The 16,008-nt window shown below is 48.2% G+C and overlaps 1 protein-coding gene across 1 annotated transcript in view; it reads left to right on the top strand.

Annotated features, from left to right (window-relative positions):
- Nucleotides 1-8,102: 8,102 nt before the first annotated feature.
- The window catches only part of BLK (BLK proto-oncogene, Src family tyrosine kinase), a 44,618-nt gene continuing 36,712 nt past the window's right edge, over nucleotides 8,103-16,008 (top strand). Inside the window, exon 1 of the mRNA XM_059467815.1 lies at nucleotides 8,103-8,156. The gene's annotated coding sequence lies outside the window, so the exon portion shown is untranslated. The remainder of the gene's footprint in view (nucleotides 8,157-16,008) is intronic.

The raw sequence follows: 16,008 nt of genomic DNA, 5'->3' as shown, positions 1-16,008 counted from the left end.
GCTTGCAGGAGATGCCCGAAGGAATCTGTGGCTCTTCCCGACACCAACCTGATGCTGATCGTGTTTCTTTCCATGGATATCAGCCCCACAAAGAGTTTGGAGTCTTCTGGCACTCGGGAGAGCTTTGGGATGACGTTTTCCAGGTGCCAAGGGGGATTTTGCAAGGATGCATCAGCATCTCTAGGAAGCCCCAAGGTGGTGCTCCCCTGACTGGTACCATCCATCCCCGGGCAGGAACCAGCTCAGGAACCAGCCTGTGCCTGAATTTTGTGCTGGGGAAGCTCCTGTTGCTTCCACAGCTGCCCCAGAGAGGCTGGAAACCATTTTAGCTGCTTCAGCGGAGGGATAGAGAGAGGCAGTGCCCCAGCTGAGTGGGGTCCAGAATCAAAAGCAGGGGACAGAGGGGGTTTTCCTTCCTTCCTTCCTTCCTTCCTTCCTTCCTTCCTTCCTTCCTTCCTTCCTTCCTTCCTTCCTTCCTTCCTTCCTTCCTTCCTTCCTTCCTTCCTTCCTTCCTTCCTTCCTTCCTTCCTTCCTTCCTTCCTTCCTTCCTTCCTTCCTTCCTTCCTTCCTTCCTTCCTTCCTTCCTTCCTTCCTTCCTTCCTTCCTTCCTTCCTTCCGACACTTCCTTCCTTCCGACACTTCCTTCCTTCCGACACTTCCTTCCGACACTTCCTTCCTTCCGACACTTCCTTCCTTCCTTCCTTCCTTCCGACACTTCCTTCCTTCCTTCCTTCCTTCCTTCCTTCCTTCCTTCCTTCCTTCCTTCCGACACTTCCTTCCGACACTTCCTTCCGACACTTCCTTCCGACACTTCCTTCCTTCCGACACTTCCTTCCTTCCGACACTTCCTTCCTTCCTTCCTTCCTTCCTTCCTTCCTTCCTTCCTTCCTTCCTTCCTTCCTTCCTTCCTTCCTTCCTTCCTTCCTTCCTTCCTTCCTTCCTTCCGACACTTCCTTCCGACACTTCCTTCCGACACTTCCTTCCTTCCGACACTTCCTTCCTTCCTTCCGACACTTCCTTCCGACACTTCCTTCCTTCCTTCCTTCCTTCCTTCCTTCCTTCCTTCCTTCCTTCCTTCCTTCCTTCCTTCCGACACTTCCTTCCGACACTTCCTTCCGACACTTCCTTCCGACACTTCCTTCCGACACTTCCTTCCAACACTTCCTTCCTTCTGACACTTCCTTCCTTCCTTCCTTCCTTCCTTCCTTCCTTCCTTCCTTCCTTCCTTCCTTCCTTCCTTCCGACACTTCCTTCCTTCCTTCCTTCCTTCCTTCCTTCCTTCCTTCCTTCCTTCCTTCCTTCCTTCCTTCCTTCCTTCCGACACTTCCTTCCTTCCTTCCGACACTTCCTTCCGACACTTCCTTCCTTCCGACACTTCCTTCCTTCCGACACTTCCTTCCTTCCTTCCTTCCTTCCTTCCTTCCTTCCTTCCTTCCTTCCTTCCTTCCTTCCGACACTTCCTTCCTTCCTTCCGACACTTCCTTCCGACACTTCCTTCCGACACTTCCTTCCGACACTTCCTTCCGACACTTCCTTCCTTCTGACACTTCCTTCCTTCCTTCCTTCCTTCCTTCCTTCCTTCCTTCCTTCCGACACTTCCTTCCGACACTTCCTTCCGACACTTCCTTCCGACACTTCCGACACTTCCGACACTTCCTTCCGACACTTCCTTCCGACACTTCCTTCCGACACTTCCTTCCTTCTGACACTTCCTTCCGACACTTCCTTCCTTCCTTGTTTCCTCCCACATTTCCTCCCTCGTTTCCTTGTTTCCTCGTTTCCTTCCTTGTTTCCTTCCTTCCCCTACTTCCACCACTTCCTTCTGCCACTTCCTCCCTCCCTTGCCATCGACCCCCAACCATGCAGGCCCCTTCCCACATTCAGCTTTTGTGAGAGAAACCCCTTCCCAGCCTTTTTATTCCCTTTTTTTCGCCCTTCCCCCTCCTGCCTGAACGACCCGCGAGGGCACCAGGGAGATTTACAGCCCCTTCCTGAGCTCCAGCATGGGAGGGCTGGGATTTCCCTCCTCCCTTCCAATGCCAGGGGTACCCCAGACCCCCACAGGAATTTAGAGGCTGTGCCTGCACAGGGTTTGGAAATCTGGAGTGCAGAAAAGAAGGGGTGTCCTGGATGCAGCAATGCAGATTCGGAATGAACAGCAGCACTTCCACATTTCTGATGAAAATGCAATTTTTTTTTCAAAAAAATTTTTTTTTTTTGCCAGCATCCATTTTTTTTTGTCAGATTTCAGATCTGCATATGCAAACTCAGCCTGGTGATCAGCTCTCACTGTGCTGCAGGGAGGCACCTGAAGGCTGATGATGATGGAGAGGTACCAAGGGAGATGGAAGAGTTCTTGGCTGTGTGTTAAAACTGTCTGATAAAGACTTGTAGGAGCTTTTAGCAGCAAAAGGAATCCCATAATCCCAAGAGGGGTTGGAAGGGATCACAGTGGGTCAGCTGGTCCAGCCTCCCCATCCCAGGGCACAGGTTTGTGTCCAGATCATTCTGGAATATCGCCATTGAGGAGACTCCACTCCATCTCTGGGCAATCTGTTCAGTCCTCAGTCACTGCACAGGAAAGTTCTTCCTCATGTCCAGGTGGAACTTCCTGGGCATTAATTCCTGCCCATTCCTGTTTTCCTTTTTCTGGGTCTCACAGAGCAGAGCCTGATCCATCAAGCTCGTGGAGGTTCAACATTTTCAGCATCATCTCATCCAAATCGAAACTGAGTCTGTGCCCATGAACCGAGCAGCACCAGGGATCAGACAGGCACAGAGTGAAACAGCCCCCGGCCTGGTTTTGGTGTGGGATGAGCAATCCCAGGACATGGCTTGGGAATGACCACAACTGGGGCCCCTTCCTGACAAACAAGTTGGATTCAGCCACCCAGATTTGATAGCCAGGGGCATTGAATCTCAGGGATGTGGCCAGACAGGGTCAGAGCCCTGGTCTGTCAGGAGGAGTTTACAGCAGAGGCGTTGCTCTCAGGACTGGATGTCTGTCTGTCTGTCTGTCTCCTCACAGGAACAGACCACACACTGTCACCCGCTCCCTCTTCTGTAAATGTTTCTTTTTAATTTGGTTGCGTAATGGATTTCAAACGAGCTGCCATGAGATAGCAGTGAAAGGATGCGGCCACATCCCTCTGAAGCCAGTCCATGGGTTTGAATGTTTTTTGGCCTGGATTTATCTTGGATAAATTGTGTTCATCCAAAAAACACTGGTGGGGAGCTGCTGAAGGAGAGTGGTGCTCCCACTGGTGATACTCTAACACCAACCACCTGCAATGTACACCTGAAATTAGGTGTGATCAGTCAAAATAAAACTGTGCAACACCATCACTGTCCACACCTGTGGCTCAGTATTTTTTTCTTTTCCTCAGACACAAAGAATCCTTTCTGCGGCCCACAGAGCTCCAGAGACTGCCAGTTCCCACATCATCCCTGGGCACAGAAGCTTTTCCAGAGGACTGCTGAATCCTTGGGAACACACAGATCCAAGCCTGAGTTTTTGCTGGGATGAGGTTTTTCAAAGCCCAGGCTGGAGATTGCTGTAGTGGTAGTTTGTAGAATCATGGAAGGGTTTGGGTTGGAAGGGACTTAAAGATCCTCTTATCCCACCCCCTGCCATGGATAGTGACACCTTCCATTGTCCCAGGTTGTTCCAAGCCCTGTCCAGCCTGGCCTGGGACACTTCCAGGGATGGAGCATCCAGACTTCTCTGCTGATTTGAACACCACAAACTCTGTAAGGTGCCTTGGAGCCCCCTAAATCTTACCTGGACTTTCTGAGCTGCCTCTTACCCCCCAAAATGAGCAGAAATGGCCATTCCTTTATCACAACAGCAGCAGCTCAACTCAGTTTGGATTTGAACCTTCTGCTTCTTGCCCTTTCTGCTGGATTTGGGTGGTTTCTCCCTGCAGGTATCCTGCTAACAAAGCATGGAGGACCTGGATCTCCTGGCAGGGTTGTGTGGCTGTTCTGTGGGACACTGCTGGAATCTTGGAGAAGCATCAATGGTTTCTCCTCAGCTGGTCCTCCAATAAATGCTTTTCCCCTAAAGCAAAGTCCCTGTAGAGAAAAGTTCCTGAAGTACCCAAAGGGAACAAATAGGGAAGCTGGGACAAGAACATGGAGTGACAGGACAAAGGGGAAAGGGTTCAAACTGTGAGAGAGTGTATTTAGATAAGATATTGGGAAGATATTGAGATATTGAGGGTGGGGAGGCCCTGGCAGAGGTTGCCCAGAGAAGCTGTGGCTGCCCCTGGATCCCTGGAAGTGTCCAAGGCCAGGCTGGATGGGGCTTGGAGCAACCTGGGAAGGTGGAAGTTGTTCCTGCCCATGGCAGGGGGTGGAACAGGATGGTCTTTAAAGTCCCTTCCAACCAAAACCATTCTGTGATCCTACAGTTCCCTGGAGCTCAGCCTTCCAAGCATGGGAAGAGGAGGCCGTGGTGCTCCCAACCATCATCATCCTGTCCTGGGCAGGAGCAGCCTCCACCTTCTCCACAGGGACTGGCACCAGGAAAGTCCTCTGGCATGGCTGGAGGATCACCTGGGAGCAAATCAACCTGGGAACACGGCAGAGGCACCTCCAGAGGGCAGCAGGTCCCCAGGTGATGCTGACACCCTGATGGTGTCCCCAGGGGCTGCAGGGTCAGCTGTGGCCACCTGGCTGCTCATCTCCATGGATCTCTGAGGGACCTGGCACTGGCCTGGGTCAGTCTTCATTGAATCATTGAAGGGTTTCGGTTGGAAGGGACCTTAAAGATCACCTAGTCCCCTTGCTATCTGCAGGGACACCTTCCACTAGATCAGGATCCTTCCTTGGGGTATTTACTTTATTTTCTCTATGGGTTTCTCCCAGGTAAGTCAAACATCAAAGACCTAACAAAGGACAATTGTGCCTGAAATCCTATCAAAATCATGGTGGGAATTTTCAGCCCATTTGGTTTTTTCAAAGGTAAAAGTAAATCCATTTGGTGATTCCATAACTAACTTTGTGCGTGTATTACTGAATTATTTCTCCCTCAAGTAAAAAAATTTTCCCCAAGACCTGAAGAACTAGAAATAATTTCCAAATAAAAGCAAGACCCTGTCCAAAGATTTTTGACTGATTTGTAGTGGCTTTCCATTGATAAACCAACTAACACAATTAATTACAGCAATCCGTAAAAATAAAAATAATTTAAAAAATATCAAGACTGATATATGTTTTTTCCACCTCTCTTCTTTGCTGGAAAAAAGAGATTTCAGTTCTACTTTCACTCAAAATATTTCTTGTAAATTAACTCCAGAAGTGCTAATGAATAAAAATTCCTCTTTCAGTCTCTGTCAACCTCTGTCAACCCAGTAAGGCTTCATCACCGGAACCCACAGGACTGGAGGGACCTTTAAAAATGCTGTGATTGCCCTGAACTTGTATCCTAGGCTTTGGGAGGAAGGAAAGGTAAGAAAAGCCCATCTCAGACTCTTGCTTTAAGCTGGGGTGAATGAATGGGGGAGTCCAAGCTGCAGCTTCCCTCCCTTGTCACTTCACCTTCTGCTCCCTCCTGCAGCAAGAGCTGGGTGGAATTCCCTGGATTTGGAAGTGATGGTCAGGGAACACAGTTCTACCTCAGCAGCTGGTGGCTTGACAAACAGAATCTGGACAATCTCCTCAACACAGAACAATAAAATGAAAGACCAATAATTGGATGTTTATGTTGTTTTTTTTTTCTCTCACTCCAGCTGTTTGAATTTTTTTCCATTTCTAAATCAAACAGAGTATTTTGGGGACCTTAAAATGCAAACAGCAATTGAAATCTGTTTGTTAGATTCCTCTTTTTTGCTGTTTGTTCAGACTGATGAATGAGCCATAAAATCAAATGTTTGCAGCACTCCCAATGTCCATTATTCCAGAGAAATCCAAACTTTGGAATTTGCCTCCAGACAGCTTCCCCTGCAGAAATCCATCAGAAAAAGGGTGTTATCTCAGCCAGTGGTGATCCTTGAAACTGCAGGATCAAGAATGAAGATCCAACCTTCTCTTAAACAATATTTTCATCCCTCATCTCAAAAAAAAAAAAAAAAGCTGATAAACTTTGCTCAGCCAATCTCAGACAGGATCCCTGTTGTCCTGTTTCATGAGGCTCTGGCTGGTTCTCCTTTCTCCTTGTCTCAACGGGCAGGGGTGTCACAGACACATTTTATGAAAAATCCTTTCCTAAGGATTTTTCCTCCTGAGAAGCTGGGAGGCCTCAGGAACAAAATGTAAACATTGATTATCTGCTGCTGTGGAATGCAACAGGTGCATCTGTGATTGGTCTCATGTGGTTGTTTGTAATTAATGGCCAATCACAGTGAGCTGGCTCAGACAGAGAGCCGAGCCACAAGCCCTTGTTATCATTCTTTTTCTATTCTTAGCCAGCCTTCTGATGAAATCCTTTCTTCTATTCTTTTAGTATAGTTTTAATATAATATATATGTAATAAAATAATAAATCAGCCTTCTGAAACATGGAGTCACATCCTCATCTCTTCCCTCATCCTGGGACCCCTGTGAACACGGTCACACAGAGACTTTATCCATAATCCAGCAGGATCAGGAGGTGACACTCAACATCTTTCTGGCCTTCAGATGAGTTGGTGGGTCTGGAACTCTGGGGATGAGGGTGGAAATGGGGATGATGGAGCTTCATAGCATTGCATGGTAAAAACAGGAATGACCTGGAGCTTCTGGAGCGATTCCAGAGGAGGCCACAGAGATGCTCCAAGGGCTGGAGCCCCTCTGCTCTGGAGCCAGGCTGGGAGAGCTGGGGGTGCTCACCTGGAGAGGAGAAGGATCCAGGGAGAGCTCAGAGCCCCTTCCAGGGCCTAAAGGGGCTCCAGGAGAGCTGGAGAGGGACTGGGGACAAGGGATGCAGGGACAGGACACAGGGAATGGCTTCCCACTGTCAGAAAGCAGGGTTAGATGGGACATTGGAAAGGAATTCTTGGCTGTGAGGATGGTGAGGGGCTGGCACAGGGTGCCCAGAGAAGCTGTGGCTGCCCCTGGATCCCTGGAAGTGCCCAAGGCCAGGCTGGACAGGGCTTGGAGCACCCTGGGGTAGTAGACGGTGTCCCTGTCCATGGCATGGTGGAACATGATGATCTTTATTTTCCCTTCCCACCCAAACCATTCTGTGATTCTCTGGTGCTCTCCTTGGGAATGGCAGGCAGTGAAATGCCCCAGAGCAGTGAGGTTTGAGCTGGGCCTCACCCACGGCAGCTCCAGATGGGCTCTGGGTGCTCAGCACAGGCAGAGCTTTGTGCAGAACCACAAGCAGTTAATGGCACAACACACAGGGAAGGCAGATCTCACAAAATCTCTCACACAAGCAATAGAGAGATATCAGGATGTGCTGTCAGCTGTCTCCTGTGCTCTTCCCCCTGTGCCCTAAATGGCATCAGCTGTCTTGTACTCGTTGAAGAAAGGAGGAAGAACACGGCCTGTCTCTTTAGGTGAGACCTGAAGCAGAAACAGAACCTCAAATGGAAAGTGAGTGAGGTTACAGCCCCGTAACCCAGCTGATTACAAAAAAAGAAACTTCTCAGACTCGAACCTGACTGGTGATAAGCTCTCTGAAAGTCAAGTGCAATAAATAACCCCACCCCTTCCATTGGCTCAGGCTGCTCTGAGCTGTGAATGGGCCAATTTACACAACCCCAGACCCATGTTTCTCCTCCCATTTTCACACCAGCTTTATACCCTGAGGCTCCAGGGCTTGACTTTCACATCACCCCAGCCTGAATGAGGGCAGCTCAGGGCCCTGTTTGCAGCAGGACTGCACGTCTTTCAGCCTGAGGAGCCTTTGTGGGTTCCTCTAAGGTAGACCCCGTTCTAATATTAGTAGAGTGAGAGAAGTGTGGTCACACTGCCAGCCCTCCAGTGCTCTAAGTGTAGCAAACCAGCTCCATTTGTCATTCAGCTGTTGGCAACAGGAAACCACCAACAGCAACTCAACACACGACAACAAGAAGAATTAAGGTTTTCTCTTTCTGCATGCTCCAAGGATTGGAACTCATCAGAAGGAGCTGATGGTCCCAAGCTGATGATCTGGAAGGGGTTTTTCGACTTTGGTGGACAGCTAAGATTGAGTAGGATATGATTTAATCTGAACACAGGACTCTCAAGGTAAGTGCAAATGATTTTTCCCAGCAGTTTTCCTTCCTTCCTGCTGCCTGTTTGTTGTCTGGTGCTCCACTGGGCATATTCCTCCAACATATTTAAAGATTTGGCCCAGTGATTATTAAAGCCTTTAGGGTGGGATGTCCAATGAGCCAAACTGCTGCTGTGGACCAGGATAGGGGGTGTGTCTGTCTTTCCTTCTGGCAGCTTCCCAGTGCTGGAATTGGGAATGCTCTGAGGTGGCACTGATGCACCAAGTCAGACGTTCACCCAGTGGGTTCTCTCTCAGGCACAGGTCAACCTTCTTCCTCTTAAAAATAGTGAAAGTAGATGATAGCCAGGAGTCAGTGAGTTTCATCCAACTGAATTTCTTGGATATGAGAGTGGCAGGAGAAGGTGAAATCAGGGACTCAGCTCTGAAGTTGAGGGGAGGTTGAAGTTTGGGTACTCAGCTTCCAACACAGCAACTTTGGGTGCTGCAGACAGTGCGGGGAAGGGTCAAATCTTTAATTCCCTGTTTGTGGAGAGGCATATTTGGAATTTTTGAGAGTTTTTGCTTTCTTCCACCCCACAGGTGGTTTAGATGGTCTCACTGGATGCAATATTTTGTTTTCACCAGCTCCTCCACTGAAGATGGTAAAAACACTGCAAAGTTAACGCTGGTTGTAGACAATGCTTTTGGCAAAGCTGGAAATCTCCAGCAGAGCTGTAAGAAGAGTGGACTTGCTGCTTTTACCCTGGTCACTTCCCAGAACCTGCACTAAGCCTATAACTTCCATTCCTGATTAAAATTTAGGTCAGGCTCAAAATTGCAGAGCTCTAAGGTGAAGCACAGATATTTCAGAATATCTGTGCTTGCTGTGGCACTTTTGGGAGGGAGCAGCACTTGCTGTGCTGTGGGGTATTTGCATCTCAGACCTCCTTAGGTGTGTCCTCAGGGCTTTGTGGCCAATGATGCCCCACTGAATGCTCTTCAAAGTGTTTTAATTACCCCATTCATAATCTGGGGCTATTTCTTGCCTCTCGTGATGGGCTGCTCTGATATTTAATTGATTATGAATCTTTAAGAGTGCAAAACCAGGGCACTGCCAGCAGTCAGGGTTCCTGCTGCATGCAAAGCGCACACACATGGTCCCGGCTCGGGGACCTGCTGGAGATGGAGATGGAGAAGGCAGATGGAAATGAGGAATAAGGAAAGGAAAGCTGCAGGGCAGCCCAGGCACCCTCATTAATATGCTCAGTCAGTCATTCTGTCAAGGTTTAAGTCATTTTTATCAGAAGATTTGGGGACTGCAGAGCTTCTGGTTTCTCGTTCGTATTCTGCTTTCTTCTCCCAGACCTCCTGCAGCCTTTTCATTGTACTGGTGCCCAAAAGTCAGAGAAAAAACCCTTCTGGCCCATTCTTGTTTTGTTCTGCCAATACAGGGCTATTGTGAGGATTGCAAAGTCAAACCCTGAATTTTCTGGTGGAGAAGGAAACACCCAAGGCATATTTAAATGAAAATTTTGCAAAAGTGCAGCTCATTATGCTTCATCTTCTCTTTCAACGATTTCCCATGTTCAATTTAATCAGCATGGAGTGTTCTGGTATGCTGTTTTCAGATTAGATGGTGTGCTCCCAGCTCCTCATAACTAAACCCACAATATCCCAGGATGGATATCCCATTCCCTCATAATTTGGGCTGTGTGTCCCTTTCAAACACAGCTATCAGCTCCTTTATTTCTGCTTTGTGGCTTTATTCCTGACCCATATTTCAACCTTTAATTCTCTGTGGCACCTTGATGGGCATATCAGCATCTGAAAATGACCTTGAGGATATTTTCAGAAACAGCCCAGGCTTTTTGTCATCTAAGGCAGGTGTGGAAAGGGAGGATTCACATGGATGGATTTCAGAGGGATGTGCTGAGCAGAGCAGGAGCTCCTGGGCACGCTGTTACTTCATCATTATTTGCCGTCCTTCCTTCCTTCCTTTCTCTCATTCTTTCCATTCCATCTGTGTTAAAAAAGGAGTTTCCTCACTGCTCCTCCACGGTTCACGAGCCTCTGGAGGCACTCAAGCATTGCCTCCATGTGGGTGAGTTCCCCTGCAGTCAATCATTTCCTGCAGGGGTTCTATCACAGGCAGAAAAATCTTACAGGGCACCTGGGGCTAAATCCTGCTGGAATCCTTGCCAGCCCCAAAGTTTCCATCCATGTCTTAATTCCATGTGGTGCAAGTCAGATTTTTTCATTAGGCTGACTCCACGTTGCAAGATTAGAAGTAGCTGTGGGGGTAAAAAAGGATGAAATTCCCCCTTGCAGAGGTCTTGGCAAGCAGGGTCCTGATGCTGCTTATGGAAGGAGCAGTTGCACCAATGGACATCACAAAGCAGGCTGTGCAGCGTTATGGCTCTAGCTTAAACATAAATAGGAATGTAAACCAGAATTCCAATATTTCATGCTGGATAAGACATTTGCTTCTCACAGGTCAGCCTGTTTTCCATACCAGGTTTGAATCCATCACAATATCCAACCAAAAATATCTCCCCCACCACCAAAAACCCAGCTCAAACCACAGCAGTTCCTTGTAATAAAGTAAAAAAATGGGTTTCAATTATAATTTTTTCCAAGAAAAAGCTGCAACTGAGCAGGAGAACAATGTTTCTGTGGTTTTACAGAGCAATTTTGTCTTTGTTAATGCTGGTCAATTTTAATTTCAAAAATGTTGTGGCCTTGCCTATTCAAACGTTCAAACCCAGTGATAAATGCCTGAAGGAGAGGGACATGGCTGAGCAAAGGTGTGGGAAGTTTGAACTGTGTGGAATTACTGCAAGAAATGATGCTGCTTCATTTGCTGGAGACACAGCAAAGAGGGAGGGAATAAACTTGCAGCCCACCATGGAAGCATGGAATGGTTTGTGTTGGAAAGGAACCTTGAGGGTCAGCTCATTCCAACTCCCTGCCATGGGCAGGGATACCTTCTACCATCCCAGGTTTTTCCAAGCCATGTCCTACCTGGCCTTGGACACTTCCAGGGGTGGTACATCAACCATGGGCAGGACAGGCAGTGGTGAGTCTTTCAGTGAAGGAAATTAGTGGTGGCTGTTAGGAAGTAATTTGAAGGCTTTGGGAATTGGAGGGCTGGGATAGACTGATAGGAAGCAGTGGGAATTTCCATCACTGAGAGCTTTGAAGTACAATTTGGGGGGGGGGGTCTCTGTGATTAATGACCTTCGTAGTGCCAGTCCTACATTTCTACCACCCTGTGGAATACACGTGGCTTCTGAACTGAAATGCACTTCTCAGAATCATCCCCCTGCATTCCCCCCTCTTCATTTATTTACTTACATACTTATAAAATGATTTTCCAAATGTGACCCAATCTCACTGATGATTTCTGCTCCTCTGGAAATCATGGAATGTGTTGCTGATCAAAAAGCAGCGAGCAGCACCCCTGGGGTCCTGTGTGTCAGGCACGTAGGAGACACAGTAGAAATAATAAACACATGGCTCACAAATGAATTCTTTGCTACTTAACGAGCAGAGAAGAATGAAAAATTACTCAGTGTCCTCCAGGATGTCTGGTCTGCCTCGGTGATGGCAGAATCAGGAATGGTTTTGGTGGATGAAGTTTGGGTGAAAAACTCTTTGTCCCTTGATAAAGGGACCTTACAGCCAAGAGGCAAGAGAGGTGCTTGGCCCCATGCCCAGGTCCCCATGGTCCCAATTTACTACAGGATGGTGTTTCCTCATTTATGGAAGGTCTCTCTTCTCCATGAAACCTGGGGTAGGAAAGGAAAACCATAACAAAATTCCTGGTGCAGAGGATCTGCCAGACTTCTTTCAGCCCAGACAGGTCCTTGCCCAGCACCTGAGCCTTGGGGGCATCCAGGGTTCTGTGAACAACTTGGGACCATGAAATCTGGGGCAGAACCTCTCAAAATGTGTCTGTGGGAGGTTGATGATTGAGAAGTGGGCTTTGAATAGAGGTTAAATTCGACCTGTGGAAAAATCAAGGCATCACCTGTAATGCATGATGGAAAGAGGGAGAAGTGATGCCAATCTAAGCAGGCAGAGAAATTGATAGAAAAGCTTTAAATTTACTTTTATCTCAAATTTTTTCCTGGCTGTCTCTTGCATATTTGGCCTTGACCATTTTAGAAGCAGAGGAAGAAGAGCACAGCTGCTTGAGACATTAATGCAGCAGACTTGAACAATTAATATTCTTTTTTTCCAGTGAAAGGTGCCAATATTCGTGGGGTTTGTGTGACAGAACCTTTTGAGAGGTGGTGATTTCCTATGGAATGCTTTTTTCCCCCTGAAAATTGTGGTGAAAAAGTTGGAAAAAGCATTCTAAAAGTCACTGAGTGGTCTGCCAAGGAATAATAACTGTGAGTGGAAGGGAATTGTGAATGTGGGACTCTGTACAAGCCTGGTCCTAACCAGGTGAGAAGAAATCCTGGTTCTTTTAGTGCAGTAGTGCTGGTGCCAGGCAGAGGATGGGCACTGGCAAAGCAAGAAACTTAAGGAAATAAGATTCTTCCATCTCTGAGGCAATAAATTCAGGCCAGATCAAATGTGAGGTAACCTGAGAGTGGATCAACCCCATCAATTCAGTGCCATAAATAATGACTTTCTGTAACAAACCTGGTTGTGAGGTTTGGCTTTGTTCTGCCACATTTCTGTCTCCTTTGAGCACCCTAAGGATGTTTTGATATTATTTTAATTCTGAAAATTGAGTTAATCTTCTAATTTTGGCGTAAAGGATTAAAAAGTAATGGGTTTCTTCTTTCTTTACGAGCATGAGAAAGGAAATAATATTGAGACAAGGTCTTGGCTGCTGCAAGTAGTCAAGAATAGTCATGTTGTGGGTGTAGAACAAGCTTGGCAGGGAGGACTGGCCTGGAGTCACTTTCTCTGTCCAAAAAGGCTTTTCCTCACGGGATCCAGACAAAATGTCTTTGTGGCAATTACTAGCAGAATATCTCCCAATTGCCATCAAGCAAAACCTGCATTTTCATCCCAATTCTTGAAGATATCCCTGCAAAACCAATGGGATTTAATAATAAATAATGGTAGTGAAACAAGAGGGAGCCATCTTCACCCTGAACTCGGGGTGGTGAAGGTGCCTGTGTCTGAGTGTTATCCCAAACACAGGGCTGGGATCAGGGAAAATCTTCTGTTTTTCTTCAAATCAGTGAAAAAGAGATAGCCTGTCTCTTGCAAAGAAAAGATCCAACAGGAGGGCCAGTGAAATCAGGATAGATTTAAAATAAACATAATAAACATACATGGATAAATACAATCCAGGAACCACCACATATCCTGTAGAATGGGGATCACCAGGGGTTTGGATGCAGCCACCAAATTTTTAAGAGGGGGAGGAACCCCAATATTGCCAGTTTTAGTAGTTGAGATGCTGCCTTAGAGTTCAAAAAGCCCTCGGAGAGCTCTGAAAATGAACTCTCAAAATGGAGTCTGGTGGGTTGGTTGTAACACCAGCATCTTCCAAGAGCAGCAGGACACTGTAAATAAGCTTTTCATCTGCTAGAGGAGTTGGAACAGGGAGGTTCTGATGGTAAAGGAGACTACTCATTCCTAAAAGGGAAGAGAAAAACGTGGCCAGCCCATGAAAACAAAGTCTAGAGGAAATGAGCTGCCCATGTGCAGCAGCAGCATGGGGAAGCAGTTCTGGGAACCAGCTGGGAAAGCAAAGGTACCTTCATCCTCTCAGTGGACCCAGTTCAAAGCTGGAGGTGTTTCTGCAGCAGAAATCCCAACAGGAATGCCTTTGGTTCAGTGTGAAATGGATAAAACGCCATGGGATGGGCATTGTTGAGCGAGGAGGCCGTGCAGGGGCCACCATTGCACAAGTCTGGCTGTGGGGTTATCCTGGTGGGCTGTGGGGTCATCTGCAGGGAGGCTTTCCCAAGGATTTCTTCAAACTGACAGAGAGCAGGTTTAGATTGGATATTAGGGAGAAATTCTTCCCTGTGAGGGTGGTGAGGCCCTGGCACAGGGTGCCCAGAGAAGCTGTGGCTGCCCCTGGATCCCTGGAAGTGTCCAAGGCCAGGTTTGACGGGGCTTGGACCAGCCTGGGATAGTGGAAGATGTCTCTGCCCATGGCAGGGGATGGCACTGGATGATCTTTAAGGCCCCTTTCCAACCCAAACTGTTTTGTGATTCTATAATTCCATGAATTCACACTCATGTCAGGGCCTGCAAAGACACTGGAGAACATCTGGGGGCTGATGTATGAGAGCAGGGTGGAAGCCACCACCAGAAGGACCCTGCTTGTCTAGGTGAGATCCCAGCCTGTGCTTTCAGGTTGGGGGAACAGGGACAGATGGAGCCCATCTGGAGTGACTGGGAGCTGCAAATGAGAGACTTTTTCCCTTTTTAGTGCCCTTTTTCACAAGCTTTCTCAGGGTTCCCCCTCCAGCTTCTTTCAGAGGACATTCATGGGCTGAGGATGCAAATTTTCTGGGCTTCTGGATTGCAGAAGCTCCATCTCATGGCTATGAGACCCCCAGGCTGAAGGAAACAGAGGAGGCCCAAGGATGAAGGGATGTGCTCCAGGTGACACACAGACATCTTAGATACTCCCTGGGATGCAGCAGGGCAAACCACACCACATTCAGTCATTTTGATTTTGAATTCTTGCTTTTGAGCTTTTGAGCTGCGGCCATCCCTGGGACAGCCTGTGCAGCAGGTGGCTGCAGCTGCTGGCTTTCCCTGCTGTCAGCAGTGGGAATGTGTGTCAGAGCAAAGGCAGGTTTCTGTCTGGAGCTGCCATGCTGTCCCCCTGCTCCAAGGATGACTTGGCAGACACTGCAGCACTGCTCAGCCTCTGCTGCACCTCATGGTAGCTCCTCCTTCCCACCTCAGCGGTGGACAACAGCAGCTTTCTAAAAGAGCAACTTCCCTTTTCACAGGGATAGGAAGTGAAGCTCATTTAGCAAAGAGATGTTGCCCACCAAATGCTGAGGCCCTGTCCTAAAGCTCAGAGCACTCCATCTAACCTGACACTGTTTTTTTCTTTCCCAGCCCCAAACCTGAGGAGCTCCACCTCCATCTCCTGCCCTTATAGCTGGAGGAGAATTGGGAAGGGAAAATGGGAATTGGCGAGGGGGAATTTTGGCAAATCTGCAAGGGCTTCCTCATTTCTGTGTCTCTAAGAGCAGGCACACCTGGCTGAGGCCTGCTGGGCTTGGTGTCTGTCCTGGTTGTCTTCAGCGCCACCCAGGCTTGGAGGGTGCCTGAGGATGGTGCCAGGCACTTTTCAGTGGTGCCCAGCCACAGGATGAGCAGAAATGGACATAAAATAAACCACAAGAAGCTCCACCTCAACTATGATGAAGCAATTCTTTATGTGGAGGGTGTTAGAGCACTGAAGCAGCTGCCCAGGGAGGGTGTGGAGTTTCTTCTTTGGAGACATTTAAAAAAAGTAGGAACCCACCTGCTTGTGTTTCTGTGTCACCTGTTACAGGTGATCCTGCCTTAGCAAGAAGGTTGGACTGGGTGATCTCCAGAGGCCCCTTCCAATCCCAAACTGTTCTGGGATTCTGGGATTCTGGGATTCTGGGATTTAGAGATTCTGAGATTCTCTGCTGACCCTCCAGGGTGATGGATTCAGCATGACCCCCCACAGACCTGCAGGCCCCTGTATATGGCCCAGACAGCCTTGCAGCCCTCCATGGGGTTGTCTTCCTTTGTCAGGAGCACAGCTGCAGAGCCAAGGCTGATTCCCACCCCATGTTTCCAGAGGGGTCAGCAGCCACATGCACCCTGGAGCAGTTCTTCCCCCTCACACATCATCGTGTCCTCAGCCACCCTCTTGTTGTCCTTGTGTCCTGTGGCTGGTAAAGGTCCTCTGCC

The sequence above is a fragment of the Ammospiza nelsoni genome, chromosome 3 (genome assembly GCF_027579445.1).
Source record: "Ammospiza nelsoni isolate bAmmNel1 chromosome 3, bAmmNel1.pri, whole genome shotgun sequence".
Lineage (NCBI taxonomy): Eukaryota > Metazoa > Chordata > Aves > Passeriformes > Passerellidae > Ammospiza > Ammospiza nelsoni.
Note: the sequence above shows the minus strand (reverse complement) of the source record. Positions and strands in the feature narration are given on the sequence as shown.